The sequence below is a fragment of the Oncorhynchus nerka genome, linkage group LG7 (assembly GCF_034236695.1).
Source record: "Oncorhynchus nerka isolate Pitt River linkage group LG7, Oner_Uvic_2.0, whole genome shotgun sequence".
NCBI lineage: Eukaryota > Metazoa > Chordata > Actinopteri > Salmoniformes > Salmonidae > Oncorhynchus > Oncorhynchus nerka.
This window is the reverse complement of record NC_088402.1, coordinates 98,006,558-98,014,020: the sequence shown is the minus strand read 5'-3', so window position 1 is coordinate 98,014,020 and position 7,463 is coordinate 98,006,558. Positions and strand designations below refer to the sequence as shown.

Sequence of the window (7,463 nt, the reverse complement as noted above, 5' to 3'; positions counted from 1 at the left end):
TCTGGTAACTGACCGTCTGTCGCGTCTCTCTGGTAACTAGCCTTCTGTCGTCTCTCTGGTAACTAGCCGTCTGTCGCGTCTCTCTGGTGACGTCGCCGTCTGTCGCGTCTCTCTGGTAACTAACCTTCTGTCGCGTCTCTCTGGTAACTAACCTTCTGTCGCGTCTCTCTGGTAACTAACCTTCTGTCGCGTCTCTCTGGTAACGTCGCCGTCTGTCGCGTCTCTGGTAACGTCGCCGTCTGTCGCGTCTCTCTGGTAACTAACCGTCTGTCGCGTCTCTGGTAACGTCGCCGTCTGTCGTGTCTCTCTGGTAACTAGCCGTCTGTCGCGTCTCTCTGGTAACTAACCTTCTGTCGCGTCTCTCTGGTAACTAACCGTCTGTCGCGTCTCTGGTAACGTCGCCGTCTGTCGCGTCTCTGGTAACTAGCCGTCTGTCGCGTCTCTCTGGTAACTAACCTTCTGTCGCGTCTCTCTGGTAACTAACCTTCTGTCGCGTCTCTCTGGTAACTAACCGTCTGTCGCGTCTGGTGACGTCGCCGTCTGTCGCGTCTCTCTGGTAACTAGCCGTCTGTCGCGTCTCTGGTAACTAGCCGTCTGTCGCGTCTCTCTGGTAACGTCGCCGTCTGTCGCGTCTCTCTGGTAACTGACCGTCTGTCGCGTCTCTGGTAACGTCGCCGTCTGTCGTGTCTCTCTGGTAACTAGCCGTCTGTCGCGTCTCTCTGGTAACTAACCTTCTGTCGCGTCTCTCTGGTAACTAACCTTCTGTCGCGTCTCTCTGGTAACTAACCGTCTGTCGCGTCTCTGGTAACGTCGCCGTCTGTCGCGTCTCTGGTAACTAGCCGTCTGTCGCGTCTCTCTGGTAACTAACCTTCTGTCGCGTCTCTCTGGTAACTAACCTTCTGTCGCGTCTCTCTGGTAACTAACCGTCTGTCGCGTCTGGTGACGTCGCCGTCTGTCGCGTCTCTCTGGTAACTAGCCGTCTGTCGCGTCTCTGGTAACTAGCCGTCTGTCGCGTCTCTCTGGTAACGCCGCCGTCTGTCGCGTCTCTCTGGTAACTGACCGTCTGTCGCGTCTCTGGTAACGTCGCCGTCTGTCGCGTCTCTCTGGTAACGCCGCCGTCTGTCGCGTCTTTCTGGTAACGTCGCCGTCTCGTCGCGTCTTCTGGTAACTAGCCGTCTGTCGCGTCTCTCTGGTAACGCCGTCTGTCGCGTCTCTCTGGTAACGTCGCCGTCTGTCGCGTCTCTCTGGTAACGCCGTCTGTCGCGCGTCTCTGGTAACTAGCCGTCTGTCGCGTCTCTCTGGTAACTAACCGTCTGTCGCGTCTGGTAACTAACCGTCTGTCGCGTCTCTCTGGTAACTAACCGTCTGTCTCGTCTGGTAACTAACCGTCTGTCGCGTCTCTGGTAACTAGCCGTCTGTCGCGTCTCTCTGGTTACGTCGCCGTCTGTCGCGTCTCTCTGGTAACTGACCGTCTGTCGCGTCTCTGGTAACGTCGCCGTCTGTCGCGTCTCTCTGGTAACGTCGCCGTCTGTCGCGTCTCTCTGGTAACGTTGCCGTCTGTCGCGTCTCTCTGGTAACTAGCCGTCTGTCGCGTCTCTCTGGTAACTAGCCGTCTGTCGCGTCTCTCTGGTAACTAGCCGTCTGTCGCGTCTCTCTGGTAACTAACCGTCTGTCGCGTCTCTCTGGTAACTAACCGTCTGTCCCGTCTCTCTGGTAACTGACCTTCTGTCGTCTCTCTGGTAACTAACCTTCTGTCGTCTCTCTGGTAACTAACCTTCTGTCGTCTCTCTGGTAACTAACCTTCTGTCGTCTCTCTGGTAACTAACCTTCTGTCGCGTCTCTCTGGTAACTAGCCGTCTGTCGCGTCTCTCTGGTGACGTCGCCGTCTGTCCCCGACAACAAGTCTTGGTCGTGTCTTTGGCATAATTAAAACTGATGACTTATTTATCAAATAACTCCGTAATTATTATTATGTGATTAAACTGATTAATCATGTAACTGTAATTAACTAGGAAGTCGGGGCACTAAGTAAAATATTCAGATTACAACGTTATAATTTTCCTAATATAACTTTCAGAAATATAATATCTGATCACATAGTCTTCTGATTAATGAATTATTTACCTCACATTAGGTTCATTCCAAACGTCGTAAATTGTTGGTTATCTGCACAATCCCAGTCTTCACTGAATCATCCATACATCAATTGTCTTAAAATAATTGATTTACTAAGTAATTCACAGAAATGCGTCACACAAACAAAATCGATATATTTCCAAAGAAATTATATGGGGTATGTGCCATGGTTTGATCAATTTGATTTCCATTGATAATTTGTGTGATTTGTCAGCACATTCAACTATGTAAAGAAAAAAGTATTTAATAAGAATATTTCATTCATTCAGATCTAGGATGTTATTTTAGTGTTTATTTTTTTGAGCAGTATATTTACAAAGAAAGGAGGATGTGCCCTAATGGCGGCTTGTTAGACAGTGATAATTATAACAATTGAAATGCTAATCCTTCACATATGAACGCTCATTCGGGAATTATTGCAATCAATATATATATTTACGCTCAGTGTGTCGTCGGTATCTCTGTTGAAACGTTTGTCTGTTGGAGAGTTTGTCCGCTCTCTCTCTGTCGTGGTTAGAATGGCTGGTTCAGTGACATTACTTCATGTCTTTATAGGATAGAGATTTTGGCTGTTGGTTTTCGCGTTCAATGATACCGATTTCCTAGCTGCAGACTAGTAATTAATATCAAAGACTTGTTCTATTCTGTCAGTATCGATAGTGGTATGGTTAAAAGCCCTATGCTCGCAACTTGGTCTGGGGGGGGCTATGCTCACAACTTGGTCTGGGGGCTATGCTCACAACTTGGTCTGGGGGAGGCTATGCTCACAACTTGGTCTGGGGGGGGCCTATGCTCACAACTTGGTCTGGGGGGCCCTATGCTCACAACTTGGTCTGGGGGCCCTATGCTCGCAACTTGGTCTGGGGGCCCTATGCTCGCAACTTGGTCTGGGGGCCCTATGCTCACAACTTGGTCTGGGGGGCCCTATTCTCACAACTTGGTCTGGGGGGGGCTATGCTCACAACTTGGTCTGGGGGGCCTATGCTCACAACTTGGTCTGGGGGGCCCTATGCTCACAACTTGGTCTGGGGGCCCTATGCTCGCAACTTGGTCTGGGGGAGGGGGGGCCCTATGCTCGCAACTTGGTCTGGGGGGCCCTATGCTCACAACTTGGTCTGGGGGGCCCTATTCTCACAACTTGGTCTGCGGGGGGCTATGCTCACAACTTGGTCTGGGGGGCCTATGCTCACAACTTGGTCTGGGGGGCCCTATGCTCACAACTTGGTCTGGGGGGCCCTATGCTCACAACTTGGTCTGGGGTGGGCCCTATGCTCGCAACTTGGTCTGGGGGCCCGATGCTCGCAACTTGGTCTGGGGGAGGGGGAGGCCCTATGCTCGCAACTTGGTCTGGGGGGGGGGCCCTATGCTCGCAACTTGGTCTGGGGGGGGGCCCTATGCTCGCAACTTGGTCTGGGGGGGTGGGCATGCTTGAAATATTTTATGAAATATTCTGTGCCCTGTTTCCCCTGCCAGTGAGCTCGGGACAGACAGCTGTAGGCTATTTGATCAAGAGATAGGAAGTAATCAGGTAGCCCTATTTTATGACGTTTCCATTGGATCCGAGCAGGACATGAGTGGTCAAAAAGGAGAGAGCTGGGAATATTTTTCAAATACATTGAGGAACTTTTGTAATTCTCAATGGATGGTAAAACGGTATGTTTGCTTGCTGTTTTGAGGTGACAAAGCATTACTTTGAGAAGCTCCACAGGTCATTAGTAGTGGTGCGTTTAGCCCATCAGAAATACTATCAGATGGGCACATTTGTAAGCCTACATTGGCGCGCAGGCTAGGCAGCATATAGGTCTACTTCTATGCGTTTGCGTTCTTACTCAACATTGACAGGAGCGCTGCCAAACAGAATAAGGACTAAATTAACTGGTAAATGAAATGCTAGAAACACAGTTTCTCTCACAAGTGTAGCATAGGTTGTCCACTCTGCAAACAATGGGTCCACTCCAACAATGAGAATGCTGAAAGACTGATATATTGAATGCGTTAACTGAAATGACCATAACCAAACAAGCATTGTAGATTGTAAATGATAGGAATGAAGGGTAAATGTAGTACTGGTGATATATGTAATGGGGAATTGATATACACTAACAATCAAACGCGAACATTTCACTGAGATGGTTGTGAATCAGAAAGGTGTCTCGTGTGCCATAAATTGACTTGCTACTGCTCGACTAAAACATATTGGTCGACCAACAGCCTTTAAACCAATCAATCGACCGTCGGCTAATTACCAACTGTGCTGTTAACTAACGTTCTGTCATGTCTCCGTAGTGACGTGAAGGTGTACGACCCCTCCGGAGACTCCACCCTCCCCTCTGTTTCCAAGAAGAGGAAGTTTGAGGAGGTGGAGGAGGAAGAGGTGGCCACACCGGTGACAGTCAAACCCAAGAAACCCAAGAAAGAACCTGTGGAAGGTCAGTTGAGTAACTCTTAGCCATAATCCTGTTGTATAACACAACCCATAATACACCATCCATCCTGTTATATAACACAACCCATAATACACCATCCATCCTGTTCTATAACACAACCCATAATACACCATCCATCCTGTTCTATAATACACCATCCATCCTGTTATATAACACAACCCATAATATACCATCCATCCTGTTATATAACACAACCCATAATACACCATCCATCCTGTTCTATAACACAACCCATAATACACCATCCATCCTGTTCTATAATACACCATCCATCCTGTTATATAACACAACCCATAATACACCATCCATCCTGTTCTATAATACAACCCATAATACACCATCCATCCTGTTCTATAACACAACCCATAATACACCATCCATCCTGTTATATAACACAACCCATAATACACCATCCATCCTGTTATATAACACAACCCATAATACACCATCCATCCTGTTCTATAACACAACCCACAATACACCATCCATCCTGTTCTATAACACAACCCACAATACACCATCCATCCTGTTATATAACACAACCCACAATACACCATCCATCCTGTTATATAATACACCATCCATCCTGTTCTATAACACAACCCATAATACACCATCCACCCTGTTATATAACACAACCCATAATACACCATCCATCCTGTTATATAACACAACCCATAATACACCATCCATCCTGTTATATAACACAACCTATAATACACCATCCATCCTGTTATATAATACACCATCCATCCTGTTATATAACACAACCCATAATACACCATCCATCCTGTTATATAACACAACCTATAATACACCATCCATCCTGTTCTATAATACACCATCCATCCTGTTATATAACACAACCCATAATACACCATCCATTCTGTTATATAATACACCATCCATCCTGTTATATAACACAACCCATAATACACCATCCATCCTGTTATATAACACAACCCATAATATACCATCCATCCTGTTATATAATACACCATCCATCCTGTTATATAACACAACCCATAATACACCATCCATCCTGTTATATAATACACCATCCATCCTGTTATATAACACAACCCATAATACACCATCCATCCTGTTATATAACACAACCCATAATACACCATCCATCCTGTTCTATAACACACCATCCATCCTGTTCTATAATACACCATCCATCCTGTTATATAATACACCATCCATCCTGTTATATAACACAACCCATAATATACCATCCATCCTGTTATATAACACAACCCATAATACACCATCCATCCTGTTATATAACACAACCCATAATACACCATCCATCCTGTTATATAACACAACCCATAATATACCATCCATCCTGTTATATAATACACCATCCATCCTGTTATATAACACAACCCATAATATACCATCCATCCTGTTCTATAACACAACCCATAATATACCATCCATCCTGTTATATAACAAACCATAATATACCATCCATCCTGTTCTATAACACAACCCATAATATACCATCCATCCTGTTATATAACCCATAATATACCATCCATCCTGTTATATAATATACCATCCATCCTGTTATAGAATACAACCCATAATACACCATCCATCCTGTTCTATAACCCAACCCATAATACACCATCCATCCTGTTCTATAACACACCATCCATCCTGTTATATAACAGACCATCCATCCTGTTCTATAACCCAATCCATATCATGAGGTTCTCAGCCGTCTGTTAAGTGCTGTTGTCTCAAGGTGCTTTCTGTTTTCATTCAGAACCAGAGGCTTCAACGGCAGCAGAAGAAACTCCCAAGAAGAAGAAAAAGAAGTTTAAGAAAGCCGAGGAGGACGTAAAGGAAGAGGAAGAGGAGGCGACCGTCTCTCCCACAGAGGAAGTACGTAGCTGATGGGGACATGCCTCCAGAATATATATATTCCTGCTCATCTAAGCCGCTCTGCCTGAACCAACATACTAATTTGTTATTTCTTGTGATTTACAGTCGTCAAAGAAGAAGAAAAAGAAGAAAAAGGTCAAGGAGGAAGAGGGAGATTAATCTGGTTGGGGAGAAACTGTATTATATTAGAACTTTTAGTTGTGGTTGTATCTACCAGGGCCAGACTGACTGGTGTATCTGACCGTTTAAAGACTAGAGAACTGGAGACGCAGGTTATTTCAGAATGACCAGCAGCTGATCTGTTATGAGACTTGATGATGTATCTGACCGTTTAAAGACTAGAGAACTGGAGACGGAGGTTATTTCAGACCAGCAGCTGATCTGTTATGAGACTTGATGATGTATCTGACCGTTTAAAGACTAGAGAACTGGAGACGGAGGTTATTTCAGAATGACCAGCAGCTGATCTGTTATGAGACTTGATATAAATCCTCCTGTGGATTTGAGTTTAAGATGAACCTTTAGTTTACTGTAACCTCTTATTATTACTAATCAACTAAAGACCCAATAGACTGTCTACAAAATCAATGTCCATGTTAAAACACTTAATTCCTCCACTGGTTTAACGATGTGCCTTTTTTAAAAGATGGGTTTTTCTGCTGTCTTTGTCCATAAGTGATTAAATCCATTTTCTCAGTCAGCGGTATTTCCTTTCATTCCAGCTATGGTGGATTCAGACCCCTTGACTTTGTCCACCTTTTGTTACGTTACAGCCTTATTCTAACATGATTCAATAGTTTTTCCCATTAATTTACACACGATGCCCCCCAAATGACAAAGCTAAACAAGTTTAGAAATGTGTGTACATTTATTCAAAATACAAAACTAACATATCGCATTTAGTCACTTCACCCCTTCCTACATGTGCAAATTACCGCAACTAACCTGTACCCCCGCACACTGACTCAGTACCGGTACCCC

At 45.1% G+C, this 7,463-nt stretch overlaps 1 long non-coding RNA gene across 1 annotated transcript; it reads left to right on the top strand.

Moving 5' to 3' along the window:
• The first annotated feature begins 4,362 nt into the window (after nucleotides 1-4,362).
• LOC135572370 (uncharacterized) lies at nucleotides 4,363-7,182 on the top strand. The gene is made up of 3 exons (XR_010464249.1): nucleotides 4,363-4,565; nucleotides 6,364-6,482; nucleotides 6,588-7,182. It is a non-coding gene; the product is annotated as an uncharacterized LOC135572370 (long non-coding RNA).
• The last annotated feature ends 281 nt before the right edge of the window (nucleotides 7,183-7,463 follow it).